A 16,680-nucleotide genomic window follows, 5' to 3' on the forward strand; every position below is an offset into this window, starting at 1 on the left:
AAACAATGACTTCAGTCATGATTTTGAGGCTAAATAAATGATCATTTTGGTCATTCTAAATCACCTCTAAAACAGAGAATGCTTAGACTGAATACATATCAACAAATGGAAGAAAGGTTTTTATCCCTTCTTATGCAGTGTATGTGATTCCAGTTTTCTATAAAAAAAAATTTTTTTACCTGTGCTAAAGAGATGCTTCTGTCTGTAAGATTTTAAAACGAGAGTAAAAAAAAATAAACACAAACAAAACAAGGGATGACTCTGCAATGCTTAACACTAAATTTTAGTTTGTGTGCTACACAGAAACACTTTGTGTGTGAGGAAGAAACCCTCTCACTGCCTGTTTACTTTTTTTTTTTCTTTCCTTCAGATGGTCAACCCTTGATGAATCACCACTTCCATGTGACACCCAGCATTAGCTTTATGGAAATGCTTAAGATGGATTAATTCGTGTGCATTAATTGATTAAGCAGCCCAACGAGTCAGGAGGTGATAAATCATACCGACCCCAAATGAACAAATTTTATTTATTTTTTTTGCAGTAATTCGCTTTAATTTGTCACAGTCAAATTTATATGACATGGATGGTTTGAAACACAACTGGCCTCCTGCCTCGTTTTCCATTTTTCACCAGGATTTATCATTATTTTTTCCCCATTAGTTAACTTTGAAAAGAGGAAGACTTTGGTGGGTGCTCTTTGAGTCATTGAAATTTGAATTTGAATCTCTTGAATTTTGATATTTATCTTTGTTTATCTTATTCAAGTTAAATCCCACAGAGAAGCAGGAAATAAAAACTAGATAGTTATGTTTCTAAGTACATTTCAAATTGGTTCCTTAATCCTACAAAGACTTTGCTTTTCAGCCATTCAGAATAGATTAATTTGCTTCCACCGATCAATTTTCAGATAAAAAGGAAATTCAACATTTTCACTCTAAAAGCTGCAGGCTTGAAAACAATCTGACTCAGATCGTTTTAGTATCATAATTGCATATTGTAAATAAATACAACTTTTGACTTTCCGGCCAATTCTTCGGTGGAAGTTTGAACAGTCAAGCGAGCCTTCTCTTACACGGCAGATAAAACACAATTGTTGTAAGCCAACAATGTGAAAAGTCATTAAAATAACACATATTTTTCATGCTTTGTGGCAGGGTCAGTGAACTCTGATTAGTCCAAAAATGGCAGCTTATACAGAATGATGATGTTTGTATCTTCTTTAACACAATATAATTGGGTCACAAATTAGACCAAACATTTGCTCAAAACTTCACAAACAACATAAAAACTACCATTTGGGCTAAATAAATTAGGCTGAAACATTTTTGTCTTTTATAGTTAAATCAGACCTAAACCTCACCACAGTTCAAGGTAAAACTATTTCCATTGTTTCAGTTTTATTTTTAACACAACTAATCATGTGTCAAATGAATGAATGTTTGTCCATTTGTTTATGTTTAATAGGTATTTTCACAGTGCTGGGTAGAACTGCATACAGTAAGAAAAGCACAGATGGTAATAATAATGTTGCAGCTCCATAACAGGCTTACAGGAAGCTACAATAGTGAATCAGGGTGCGAAACACCAGGACACAAAAACATATCTGACTAAAAGGGGTGAAAGGTTGAAATCGTATGCGACATTTAAAAACTCTGAACTGCAGTTTGTCCGATTTTAGTTCGCATGTGTGCCCTGGGGTAGGATGAAATTACACGTTAATCATCCATATTGCGCTATTAAGTTACGACAAGTGACCTGAAACCAGGCAGTTCAATCGGACAGATAAACTGGAAGCACATGTCTCGGATGGAAGGGCCTTCAGCAGTCAGGCTAATCTTAACTTTGAATCAACCCATACAAGTTCGCCATGTCCATAATGGCATAATGTCACTTGGTTACTGCAGCAGCCGAGTGACAACACGACGTCACCAGATTTACTGTCGTGTGTTGGTGCAACGACAATAAAGTAGCTAAATCTCTTCCTCATGTGTATAACGTCATAAATGCCGCTAGAGCGCTGCTCGAGTTTATATCCCATCATCATCAGTTTGAGTGAATTTGGGAAAAATGTTTTGCATAATAAAAGTTTTATGATCAGATCGGACAAAGAATGAGCTGCTTGGCTTTGGTGACAACAGCTGCCTTTGGAGCATTCGAGGTGGAATATTGAAGGCTACGTCGAAACGATCCACCTTTCATGATGGCTTAAACATGGACATGGGAATATGATCCAAAACTCAAGTCTCTATTTTTAAATGACTGCAAATGTTAACGTTATCCTGGAAGGGTAATGACTTCAGACTGACGGACTGAGGTTCCAGTCAATGCAAACAAATCAATCACCTGAAATAAGGTCAATTATTCCTGGTAAGAAGGGAGGCCAAATATCCAGTCTTATTTGTGCAGAGGCCTACCAAAAGCATGTGGTTATAAATAGATTTAGACAGTTTTGGTGCCTTATATATAGGTCTGCATATACAAATAAGGTCAATAATTGTGACCTTATTTGGAATAAAGAAACTTAGCAATAAATTTGTCTTGGTTGATTTAATTAAGAACGTTTAGAGAAATTATTCAATACTAGAAAAAAAAAATTGCTGCCAATTCCCGACAAGGCGTTTTAAAGTTAAGTTCCGCCCACCAGAGGGCGCAATGGGACCACTCTCCAACACGCTGGCTGTCTCGAGGCCACAGCTGCACACTGTGTGTGTCTGTTGCTAGGTGAAACTGCCTCTAAATACTTTTTTTTTTCAAAAATGATCTGCTGAGAGGCTAATTGTCGCAGAGCAAATGCTGTTAGTTTGACACACCTGAATCAAATGAACGGACCATGAGCAGGCTCCTGGAGAACCGGACGCCATGCCGAGGAGCTTATTCGAATCAGCTGCGTTGGAACAGGGACACATCTCAGGCATGTAGATCTCCAGCCCCTTGAGGAGCGCATACGGACACACCGCTGGTGTAGTACATATACCACAGGCCACTTACCACATGCAACTTAACTAGGCCTTGATTGAAACAAGGAGTGTTCAACTCCAGTTTTGAAGACACAAGTATCCGGTAGCTTTTACATCTGAGTGCTCTGAAGGTGAGACCCATCTAAAGGTTACGGAACGTTGATTGCGAATGGCTGGATCTCGACAGTCGGCGAGCCTCCACCCCAGTGCGTTGTTGCCTCCAGCAGATTTTCTCCCAGGGTTGCCTTGAATTTAACTGGAGCCATCATCCCATTTGACCATCTGCCTCGCCGCAGCTGAAGAATTGCATCCCCACAGATTTATTGTGAGGCTTAGTCCGCACTGTTTTTTTTGTACTTGTAGGGCGACAGTTCAATCCTGGCATCATCTGACCAGAGCAACTTCTCCTATATGTCTGCCGTACCCTCCATGGAGATTATGACAAACTTTTTAAAAAGTTTTTCTCCTCAGGCCTCTCGTCCATCAGAGGCCAGGTTCGTGGAGTAAAGCACTAATAGTTTTCCAAGCAACAGATTTTTAGCAACATCTCCAGAGTTACCAAGGATCTTCCAGCTGCTTTTCGGCTCAATGTTTTCCTTGCTCTGCCTGTAATTGTAGGTAATTGGTCATATCTTACGAGTTACGCATCAAAGTTCTCCCTGGTCTGTTCCCAATTTTTCTTGCTCTTAAAATGAAAAGAATCCCACATTTTCAGAATTTTCTTCCCTTTTTAAATGTTGCAAAAAAATGTTTTCTGCAGTTGTACGCTACCTTGTGTTGGTCTACTACACAAAAACCCAACAGAGTCGGGTGAAAGAAGTATAAACATTTGCATGTCCGGAGTTGGACCTGTTCTTTGTACGAATGTTGGTTTCTTTTGTTTTCTCTAGCTGATTTGTTGAAGTTTGTTAATGCGTGGGTTCCCTTATAGCTCATTTTGCAGATTTCTCCCAACTGTAGTAAACACAGCCACAAGTGGATGGCATGTCGGTGACATTCCGTCAGACTAGCATCTAAATCCCTGCCAGTCAACGTCTGACATTTTCTCCGGCCGATCAGAGCCAAAAACACTGGCTGAAACATGGCTCGGGTTTCTGCTGGGCCTGAATGAAGCCATCTTACTATCAAAGGATCTTAAATGGAATAAGTGCAGCGGATTAGAGTGAAATTAAACTGAAAGGAAAGAGAGGGATTTTTTTAAAGTACCCTCTCTCTGTCTTTGGTGACAGTGGCTTCACCTGGCAAAGAAACATTTGGGGAGAAACAAAACTCCCGAAGCAACTAAGGAGCAAAAACGCACATCCAGAGTTTTTGATGATTAATTAAAATCCCACCTTCTGTTCTGTGTTTACGGGGCGCGTCTGGGTCGAAACAATCTGATGACACATTCGTAGGGGAAACTGCTTGGTGCTCTGACAACATATACAACAACACGTGCAGGACCCACAGCTGCAAGATACTAAAAGGTCCATCTCAACCCTCGCACGCCCCCGTCGCTCCCTCTCACAGCTCTCCGTCCTTGCTGGAATCATTACCTCATAGTGCATCAGGCCAAGCTGCGGCTATCACCTGGGGAGATCATGTGTGCGTGTTTGTGTGTGTGTGTAAAAGTAAAAAGCAGAAGCAACTGTCTCCAAAACATGTTTGCTTAAAAATGGCATGTAAACACCGCAGGGTGGAGCATAGTGGATTCAATTTGTCGCTTTCCTTTTTCTCGGAATTCCCTTTTTCTGATGATTCAGAAAAGCAAAGCGCGTACAACAGAATACAAATCCAGTTTCTTGGGACTTGGTAAGCCCCTTATTTATGTTTTGTCACATCACAGATACAAGTTGTTAGGCATACATGGTGCCGGACACATGATAATCACTTCCACTCAACCCGTTTTACTATGACAGCGCTAAACAGAATCCAGACTTCACTTCATTCAGACGTCACCAAATTTGTGACTTACGTGAAAAGAGTTTGTTTCTTTTTACTGGACTTTGTGAAAAGAAAAAGAAAACGTGAGATCCCAACACAAAGATGTACATGATTGTGGTTAGAGGAACAAACACTGTACATTTATTTCTACAGTATTAAAGTAATGGAGCAGTTTTTAAATGCGAAGCGCTTAGCTACCAATACTTTACTTCCTGTTTCCTTTGGTGCAAAAGAAAACAGGAAGTAAGGTAAATGCATATTAATCTTCATAAAAAATGAAACACCAACAGGGAAATAGTCACTCAGCTAGTATTGCTCATATCTACGGTAATAACAAAAACCAAAGGCAGGCTGAGGACCCAAGTTTATATTTGATAACACACTGGAGGACACTAACTTTTTCCGTGTGAGATTTTGCAACTGCAATAAAAAAAAAAAAAAGAGGTGATTTTGAACTTTGGGGCACATCTTTGATGGGCGTGCCAACAGAAGGCGATGGCACTGTAATACCCTGATGTTTCCTGATCTCTAGATTCATGCATGGCGAAAGATCGAAACTGTCATCCTGAATATGGATGTAATTATTGTGATTTTAAATTTTTTTATATTTTGCAGATAGTGCACGACGTGTTTGAAAGAAGGGTGAGACGAGGGCCTTTTGCGGCAGATGTTGACATTAACAAAATCCATAAAACAGGGAGCATAACTCAACACATTATGACTGCTGCCGGCCATGTAAACATCCTCTGCGCTGATTCTTCTGAGAGCGACTGTGTACAACACCCGTCAAACAGCCGTGATTTAAATTTCAGTGCTTCCTCAGGCCCACCCAGAGAGACCTGAGAAACCCGACGGAGGCTCGTTCTCCTGAACATCCCTCACTGTACTGTTTATCAGCTCCCCGGGTCTTACCTAAACTATTGTCTGCATCCTGCGGATTGGTGACCCAGTTTTCGTACTTCGTGCCAGCTGCACCTCATGCGACCCCGGCCACCCTCCCATTTCCATCGGCGGGAGCCGCGTCACGTTCAGTTCTAATTTTATTTCCAAGTCATTTTTGGTCCCGTTGCCGCAGTAGCTTTACTAAAGCGACTGTGTGTCTTTGAACTCAAGGTCTGTCGTTAAGAAAGACAAGCGCAAGGCCACGACGTTAAGAAAGACAAGCGCAAGGCCACGACTTTGACAAGGGCCATCTGATAGGAAGGTGTCTAAATAAATGAATAACTGGGAGTGTCTGAATTACACAAACTCATCTCCTGATGGGTGTGCTCAGGAAGATAACGCACAACAAATTAGAACTGAAAACATCTCCAAAGTCAGTAAAGAGGGCTGTGCCAGATACTAACTAGACAGTATTTGTACTCTCCTGTCTTAGGTGGCATTCACTGGAAACAGAAATTTATGTGATATTAAGTTTTGAGTGTTTTAGTTAACCAAAGCATCTGCCTGTATGTAAGAAATGCAAGTTTGGTTGTGTGTACAACAACCTTTTTGCCACTAAGGTGCGTGTCCATGTTTAAGTACACACCCATTATTCACTGACTCATTAGTTGGGATTTTTTGTGTGTGTGTGTCTGTGGAAAGTTTGTCCCGTTAAAAAGAACATTTATCAAGGTGAGGTTTGTAATTTCATCACTTTTGTCTCATTATTCAACCAGACTAACAATTTGTAATTGGGCGTCCACCAAAGATGTGAAATGGCATCGACCTCTTCCATGCCTCTGCATGGCGGTGGGCTGATTCTGTCAATTTAAGACAGAATCAGACTGTCTGAAATTGACAGACTGAAACAAGTGTGACCCGCCTTTTTATTGCAACTCTGCAGATCAGAGTAAAAGTCTTTCGTGTTTTTTATTACAGTGGGTCGGCCCACTGTTATTAGACAAGTTTTTATGATGTAAGAAAAAAAAAATACTGTTAGCCTGATTAATCGTTTCAAAACTAAAGTGTCTTGTTTTGCTTCTTTTCTGCAGACCTTTCTACGTCTTTTTTTCTCTTTTTGTTCCTACAAAGTATATTTTTCAGTTTATTATCAGTTGACAGGATATATATTAAAAGGTGGAGAATGCTTTCTAAAAAATGTATAATGTAGAATTTCTTTGCAATAAGAAAACCTAGTATTTCAGCAGAGAGGAAAAATAGGACCCTACAAACTTTTGCATTAAACTGAACGGAGGAAACGAAAGTTGTTTTTTTTTGGCTTTTTTTTTTTTTTTTTTTTTTTGCAGTTTTGAAGCTGAGATGCTTGAGTCCATTGTCAACAGAATTAAATCCTTTGTGTACCCAGGACGTCCCAGAGTGTTGGTTTGCTTTGTTTTTTTGCTGTTTTTTTCTGCGCAGATTTACAAAAATGCTTGTATTAATTACAGCGAACTATAACAAAATCTGGGCCTGCATTTAACCCAGTCCAGATGATTTCGCAACATACTAAACAATCTGGCAGGATTTCAAAAACCTTGAGCTTATCAGCTCTCCCTTCTTTAAAAACAAAACAAAAAAAAGAACTCTACGCCTGCAGCTTTAAATGTCTCAATATTTTATATTTTTCTTTTAAATCATGGAGCTGATGACTATGTGCACGTGTGTGAGAGGGTGTTTATGGTGTCATGACGTCTGCTGATCCTAGGGCCGAACCCAAGAAACCATTTAGAAGCTCTCCACCCAAACATTCACACACATACACACGCACTCGTAATTTCCAGTAAATGGGCCCTCAGAGTTCCCGAGTGTTTAGAAGTCTTGTCGATCCTTACCAGCTGATCTCCGGAGAGCTTTATGTTGTTGAATCCGATCCAAAAACTCAATGAAACTCATTCAGGTGAGAATAGATTAATTCGAATGTTTACATTGCATTTCTGATTCAAAGACCTGCACACCCCGATTCACTCACATGTATGAGAAATACATCAGTACAGTGTAGTGTAGCAAAGCTTTATTGGGGTAGACGTGCACCAGTCCTGCTTCCTGCGTAAATCTCGCCCTCCTTCAGTCGCCCCCTATTCTATTAATAAAATGAGAAAACTAAGATCTGGGAATGGATAAAGTGCTGTGTAATTCCATAACCCATAGCCTGCTGTTTCTGTATACAGCACCAAGTCGAGGATCCCTTGCTCTGCATTTGAAAGCACACGCAACAAAGCAGAAAAAAACTTGTTCAGCACAAAACAAAAAGACAAATGATTTATTTCTTTATTTAATTTTGGTGCCCTCCCCGTATCCTGTTGGATTGGATTTACTGCCGACTTGATCAAAGTCTTAAACCACAATTTACTTACAGACACATGGAACTAACCCCTAACAACATGTCTCCGAAATTCCAAGCAAAAACTCCGGATTTACTTGCAGAAAATGAGAAATGGTCAAAATAACAACAAAAAAAGATGCAGTGCTTTGAGACCTCAAATAATGCAAAGAAGACAAGTTCATAATCATTTAGAAACAACAATGCCAATGTTTTAACCCAGGAAGAGTCCAGAAATCAATAATTGGTGGAATCATCAGGAGGTTTTCAATGGGGTTCAGTGCACTGGGCTCTTCATTTTTTTCCAGAGCTTCATAGAAACTTTTTTAGAAACTGTTTTGGATTCCTTTCAAATGCAATGGACATCCAGACAGAAAGAAAAAACACAAAACATCCATGCTTCTATTCAGTGCAGGGATGGGCTCAAAGTTACCTGGTAACTAATAGTTTTTTCTGCTGTAATCTGAAAATAGTGGGAGCAAATGAGCCTGCTTGCAGAAAGAGAAAAAACAGAAACAAGAAGCAGAGATTTATGCATGATCTATCCAGCAGTCTCACACCTTAGAAAGATGTGTCACTGCCCCAAAATTTGACTTTATCCCCTCCGAGCTTCACTAAAACCTTTTGCACTGAAAAGCAAAGCAGAGCCGATAACGTCCTCGGCCGTTTCAGGGGCGTAAAAAAAGTTTGGAAGGAAGATAGTGAGACAAAATTCAGAAGCCTTTTTCTTATCTTTTCAAGACTTTCTCTTAAGTTTTTGTCTTGCAACAGTTGCCCACTGTTCGAGCTCGTGGTTAAAGGGTTTGAAAAGATTTGCCTCCAAGTCGACTCGAAAACAGGCTGACTGCTCGTTAACAGGCAGCATCTGTAAGCGATTATTCAAGTGTTTTGCCATCACCAGAGTTGAAATCAATCAATCAATCAATCAATCAATCAATCAATAATTTATTTTTTTGAAAAATAATTATATTCCACTAAAATTGTATACATCATATTCCTAATCTGGCACAAATGGACCATAATTAAATGGAGTGCTTTGTCAGTGTCAAGTCATAAAGCCAGACTTAGAAAAGCATCAGTGAGGTGATAACAAGGTCGTACGTTACTTTTTGTGCAAAATGATAGTATCTGATTTATGTGTACCTTAAGTTTTCCCTCTTAACCCTTTGATACGACTCTTGTTTTCAATGCAACATTTACAGCGGCACCAAAAAAACTAATCTGCCAGTTGGTTAGGAGAAGTAGCTTAATTTAAAAGGATGACATGATTCAAAAGGGAATTGGGTGAAGCTATAAAAAGGAAATCTCTCCAGCATGCCTTTGTTTTATTCCCAGAACCTCAATGCTGTGCTCTTGAATGTTAGAGCCTTTATTGCTCGACTGTGTTTAAGTGCTTCAGGAGTTGAAAGGATGTTTCCCCCCCACTCCCTTCTTCCCCTTTTTGTCTTTAGAAGAAAGTCTTTCTGAAATAACCCTGCAAGAACGTGAATGAAAATCATGTGGAAAAATGCCGGATTTTTTTTTAACATGCCACCGGTCCTGCTTTATGCAGGGAGAACGTATCGCAACGAAACTTCGTGAAGAGAACGGGATCAAATCTGTTTCTGGGTTTTAGGATTTTATTGAGAACAGATTGTCCTGAAAGGAAAACCCCATCAGTAGTGTCCAAGATCCTTCCACTGGATCCCATAAAGAAACCCCTTCTGATCTGAGCTGTTGTGCAAATGCACATATTTAAGATCAACACTGACTTTTCTTTTTGACAAGAAAATTGCAGACATTAAAAAACATCTGTCGGGGAAAGAAAACAGAGATATTAGGAGCCAACTATAGACTGGATGAAACAGAGTCTCCCGACTCCAGACACAAAAATGACCCGACTTATTCAGTGTTAATGAATAATCTAGGAAACATTTTCATCTTCACGCCTTGACATTTCTTGCAGTGTAAAAAAGGAGGGCAAATTGTCCTTCCAGACTGTCCAGAGTGGCAGATCAGGTGAAACCAGAATGTTGTCAGAGGAGCCGTAGAGATCAGAAACACACTCACTGACAGCATGTGTAGCGATGGCGCAACGCCATCAGCAATTCGTGAAATGGACCAAAAAAGAGCACAAAGTGGACTTTTCCTCTGTCATTCAACGGACAGTTCAGCTGACTTTATTTATTCAGGGCTAACTCACAACTGTCATGTCAACGTATTCTACAAGCTAATTTGTTTCCCCCGACACATAGAATCAGACCACTCCATTCATAAAGCGTTTTGGAGCTACAATCACCCAATCGTTTGCGTTGAGTCAGTAACTTTACAGAAATCCTTCCCACAGGACAACATGTGGTGGCAGCGGAAACAAATAGCATAAGAAAGCTCCGTCAGAATCCACCTGCTTTACCTTCGAATTTTATCAATGAGCAGAAAAACCAAATGGAAACACGGAGCTGTTAGTTCAGGTTTACTTACTATGTTACAGCCATATGGCTGTAACATAGTACATCCATATGGCTTGCACTTGCTCTGGATGGACAGTAGTTGGCAGTGTGTTACCTGCTGCACTAGTGTCCACTTTAGAGGTCTGTGTGCATTTATGACTTAAAAATCCACAAGAAACACAAGATCAAAGTCTATCCACTGCAGTGACTGCAATACATGAGTATTCACCCATTCATTTATACACCGATACTAAGAGAGTGGTAAGCAATTTGGGGTTAAGTGCCTTGGCAAAGGGCACATCGACATGTTGCAGGAGAAAGAAAGCTGGAATCGAACCTGCAACCTTCGATCACAAGACGACTTTTCTACCTACACAGCCACAATCCTTGCATGGTAAATTACAATGTTCCTTCTGCATGTGTGTTTGGATCTGTGCAATTCACAGGATCGTGACACATCGAGACAATCCCATTACTTTCACTGCATTTCATTTTCTTTCCACATTGAAAGAAGCTGAGAACTACACTTCTGTGATTCTGGGCTAGAGACCTTCTGCCAGTTTCACTTTCAGTCTCAAGCATTCAACATGCGGAGATGAGTGAAGCCCCTGGGTAGCGCAACATTGAGTCGTTGCTGCAAGCTCTGAGTCGAAGTCGAACAGATTCTTTATCAAAGCTTATCTGTTGATGAAACTGTGCATACCTCTGTATTGAATGTTTAGGTAGATATCATGAAGTTTTTTTTTTTTGTTTTTTTTAATCGGACTAAAATTCAAGCAGGAATTTGGGAGGAGCAGAAGGATTTAATGGTAAAACAAAATGTAAAGTTATCGGTGCGATGGGGAAATTGGAAATGACTTTCGTTTTGATATGTGTCTGTGTGCGCTTGAAAAGTTTCCTTCCTGTCAGAGGAAATTATTTGTACAGCAGCGTATTTTTAAGTCAAAACTCTGACGGACATTTGAAGCTTCGTAGACACACACACACACCCATACACACACGCATGTATGCCAAAACAAATATACACACGATGATCTGAACACACTTCAGTCCTTTAGGAACGAGGAAGTCCCCCATTTTGTTCAACATCTGGAGCACATCCCTGGTTCCCAGGGTCCCTGGGTAGCACTAAATCAATAGCCAGCTCACTTTCCTGTACTAAAATATAACACACTGCTTCTGGCAGTCTGTAAGATATATAAAGTAAGAGATTTCACTTTCTTTTTTTAAATTTTTATTTAAATAAATCATTAAAATGAACTGCAAGTGCTACTCTAACATCTGCCCCCCTTTCTTAAATTGTATTTTTTGACAACTCTGTAATGGTAAGTACATTGGTAAGTGCGGTCATATAAGGAAGTGCAGTCGAATGTACTGAAGTCTCCTGTGGGCAGTAGCAGACCAAATGAGACGTGTCTGATGAAGAGAACATGGGAGCCCAGAGTCTGAGGGGATTCCTCTGCAGTCAGACCCCAGTCGTCTCCTTTTAACCTCCCTGAGAAGATGCTTTTTTTTTTTATCCATCTTTGGTTTTGGGATTCCGCCAGAAAAAGAAAACATTACTGGGCTATCGATTTAGTGACATGGCCTTTCGTGCATGTTCACCCAATTGCCGTTTAAACTTTGTGCTGCTTTAGTGTTCCCTTGTTGAGTTGATACATTTCTTTCTCAAAGTTGACTTTTCTGCAGCTGGCTCAATGCCAAAAAACACGGCAAAGGTCCTGACGCCTCGCCTCGAGAGGGTGCCACGTTGTCAAATGAGGACTTTATTTAGAACAACATCTAAGTTAAGTTGCAAATTTTTTGCTCGTTGATGTGAATGATGGGAGCTGACTACTGACCGAGAGCCATTTTTAATTATAAAGTAAGGGCAACGAATGCAGCTGGGCAGTCAGATGAGTTCACCCTTCAGCCAGTAGACAGTGTTTAAGGGGTAAAATGTGCCGCAAAATCAAATTTAACTGACTCCTGTAAGCAAAGCAGCATGTGGTTGCAGTTTAAATTCATTATATAGTTCATAAAGTAATAATAAATTGTTTGGCACATTTGTGTGTGGTGGTTTGCTCATTTGTTTTTGTGTCAATGAAAATGAAAAGTCTAATGCAAAAACGATAGAAAACCAAGGAGTTTGTAACAGAACAAACACTTTAAAAGCAGGTATAGGGCTTCTCAGTTAAGGGACACTGAATGCAAAGAGATTTGTCATGCAAAGCATTCATAGTTTGTCAAGTTAAGCTAAAATACGAAGCTGCAAATGGTAATAAATTAGGAGCCACTTGGGAGCTGAAAGAGCCGGTTCGCTCTCTGAACAGTCAAACTTCCCATCTTTAACGTCTACTTTTGTGTGAACACAAAAGTAGACGTTTTTTTGGAAAATAGGCATCACTTTTCAGATAGGGTTGGTTTGGACAGTTTTACTTTAACAAATCGAATGAGTGATAAACAGCATTTTCCACGTCACTTTAGCTTAAAGCCTAACAGAATAAGCTGTCTTGATTACGAGTGAATCTTTCGCCTCTGAACATACCGGCATCACTCCTGAGTCTTCGTTGTCAACACAAAAAGGGCGAAAACAAGGCAGCGTTCACTTTGCATCGAGTTACCAAAAGTCTAAATATCTTGACGGCCGCTTATGGCTGAGGGCTGCCGCAGATGAGACCATTTGGGTCAGGCCAGTCACTTAGCAACAGGCAGTGTTTGTGATTCAGGTGGGCAAGCTGTTCTTCCCGGTCAAAATTGGCTTGTGTGATTTGTCATTCTGCAGAGACTACAGGCTGCAGCTGTGGCAAATATGTAATAATCACATTTTCCCAAATAAGATCCAGCTGATGTGCTGGGAGAAAATTGGGTTAAAATTTAATATCTGGGAAAAAAAAAAAACCAGTGAGAATGCGTACTTGTTGTTCCATCTTTGCCCAAGAGGACGACCTTCCTGGGAGTGTCAGCAGGTGGAGAAATGCCAAAAATAGCTACATGGAGATATATGACTTCCACTCCCAGCTTTGATGGCCATATTAGTCGTCTTCCTTCTAAAGTGACTGCATTCATGTCCTGGCCGATCCTCACAACCTGCATCCAGAGCGGTTTGCAGAATTGGCTGTAAAGTGGTGCAGAACAGTTGCCAAATTGGATTTTGTGAGATAAAGAGTTGCCAGATTTTAATAAAATAAGCCTCCCCAGGACGTCAAAGAGTTGCAGAAGCTTGCATGAGAACTCGGGGAGGGGAAGATGGTATCTTCGCGGGCTCGTTCTGCTCCAGCAAAATCTGTGGAGTGTGGTGCTAATAAAGGAGGAGCTGCTGGTATATGTGCAGCAAATATCCAAAGCTCATTCGACTACTGGACTTCATGCTGAGGTCATGACAGGATCAGCAGGTGATTTTCCTCTGATGTCGCTGAATTTTCTCTCCTACGACAACTGCGTCGGTATTTTTCTCATGCTACACAGCTTCATAATTAAAATACGTCCTGGTCAGCAAATCAGAATATTTAAGAAAGTACCAACATTCACAGCTCTTTTTATCTATGTGTCATTTTAACACTTCAGTCCAGTTTGCAGGACATTTAGAGTTCTGACTATTCACGTTTGGAGTGTCGTTCTCTCATCCAGAGGAGATGAGAGGAGATGACTCACAAAAATGACGAGTTATGATAACATTCAGTCTGTCCTTAGTTGATTTTTTTTTCTGTTTGGTTTTTGTTTTGCTTGAAGTGCAGAAGTGAAATAGCTTCTTCTGATCTCAAAGCAATTGCCTGAAAAACGTTGCATTTGTGGCCAGAGGATTCTGCAGCAGAGATCTTGTGATTTCAGCTGTGCTGTCTCCCAACTTCACCTGCAGGTGGAACCAGATATTTACATACGGTAGAGAAAAATACATAATGCCTTATTTTTGGTGTCTGACAATGTTTAAATCTGACAATGTTTTCCCTGTCAGACAGTAAGGAGAAAAACAAAATGTTAACTTTCTTTTTATTCAAGACAAGTAAGTCAACTGTATGATTTTGATATCACCTGTTTCATTATATCTTGTTGCAAAAATAAAGAGAACAGTTCTGTTTCTTACAAAAATGACATTTCAACTTTTATGTTTATTTTTCCTTTCAGGAAAAGCTTTTTGTACAGAAGTAATTTGTATATGAGGGCAACATATTTTTGTTTATTTGTGTCAGGGGCAACATAAAAAAACAAAACAAAACAGGGTGAATCATGACGACAAAACACTTTCTTTTTCAAACATTCATATTAAAATGACACATTAAATGAATTCCTGCAGTTGAATAATAATTTCAGGGTGAACCTTTAAAGTATGGAAATCTATTTTGGTCATTATTCACGTGCTCTCCGGTGCCACCTGGTGTTTATTTAGTGTCACTACGTTTCTTTTCTTTTTTTTTTGTTTTTGTTTTTTGTTGTTGTTGTTGTTGTTGTTGTTGTTGTTGTTGTTTCACACTTCCCCATGCTATTGAAAGGAACTTACTGATCCCATTCTATGTTGGAAACTGAACCAACTTTTAAACATTTATTCTCGTAGGTAATAAAAAAAAACTAGAGGGGGGAAAATGTGACTTATAGACAAACCCCTCAAGTTACAAGTTGTCATGGATCTTTTAACCAGATCTCACCAATCTGTCAGTAAAGGCGGCCCAGTTGTCCAACACGTCAAGTGGAGAGACGCGACCAAATGGATTTTTGCGTGTCTGTTGTATCACAAAAGTGACGGAAAGAATGACAAAACTCCAGTGAATTTAGCGAAAGTGTGACTTGGTTCTAGCTTTGGCCCGCTTTTGGTTCTGGATTACAGTCCCATCCAGAGAGTCGATGGATGGGACTGACATACACGTCCCTAACATGTATGAAGCAAAGCAGAATATTTCCCTCTGCGTATCCTAATAACTGCTGTCACGATGTGCACGCTCCAAGTTTTCCCTTCCCAGCACTCTAAAGCGTTTGCTGCTTAACTATTATTCCACTGTTTATCCCAGTGGGGCTCGAGTGATGAAGAACACAAAACCTTCCTTTCTCCAATAAGCATATCCATATTTCCTACCATCGTCAGACTCTGGGAATCACATCTCCGCTTTTCTCTGTGTGCAAGATTATCTGCATTTGTTGAAACAAATCGAGTTAAAAATATTTTTTACTTTATGGTGGACTTTACTAAGTTTGTTGACATATCAAGAATGCTGAGAGGTCACCAGGTCAACTCAGCAGACCCTCCCTTTAAAGACTTAGAGGTTCTTTAATCATCTTCCACTGGGGAAGATCAAATTCACTTTTCTTTAATTCAATTAGAGCACAGGCAGCATGCACTGTATGTGAATAAGGCAGAGAGAAACTAACACGAATATGCTGCAAAAAATCATTTCAACGTACCAACATGAAATGTGGCTGAATTTGCCATTTTTAGCCTAATATTTTAGTTCATAACCACGGTACATAAGGTAAGTGGAGATGATAACATTCTCTGTAGAGATCATAGGGATTTAGTCAAAACAACTTCTGGAATATTAAAAAAACAAGGAGAAAGTTTCCTGTAAAGTTTCCTGTTCAGTATCCTGAACATCATTGGTTTGTAGTGCTGATGTAGACCAACCTTGGCCTAATCCATACATCACAGTCTGCCTAAGTTTATTCATCTCTAGCCACCCACAAGTTTTCTACGTGTTTCCATGTGCGGCCCAGATTTTTGTGGCGATGTTGACTGTTCACTTTGGCTGGGAAGACAACACCGCCACCCGCAGGGTGGTGCCACACACACATGGTTGAGTGGGGTAAAATGAGCCATTTTTCCAATTTAGGATCACTACATGAAGGCAACCTTAGTTTGGTTGCTAACTTATACATCTGCAGGATGTAGCACATCTCTTCAAACAATCCGAATGTGTGCAAACATAACTATTTTGATCTTGTAACATTTCGGCAAAAAGCGTCTCATGACTCAACTTACCACATGTATGGGAGGTGAGTTTTGATCGAGCCCGCAGCTAAAGTTATTAGCTGTGGACAGAAATACATTTTGACTTTATTTGCGCCCTTCAGTTCACGAACTGAAGGGCGCAAGATATATATATATATATATATATATATATATATATATATATATATATATATATATATATATATATATAT

Source organism: Poeciliopsis prolifica, unplaced genomic scaffold, assembly GCF_027474105.1.
Source record: "Poeciliopsis prolifica strain line A6 unplaced genomic scaffold, Auburn_PproV2 SCAFFOLD017, whole genome shotgun sequence".
Lineage (NCBI taxonomy): Eukaryota > Metazoa > Chordata > Actinopteri > Cyprinodontiformes > Poeciliidae > Poeciliopsis > Poeciliopsis prolifica.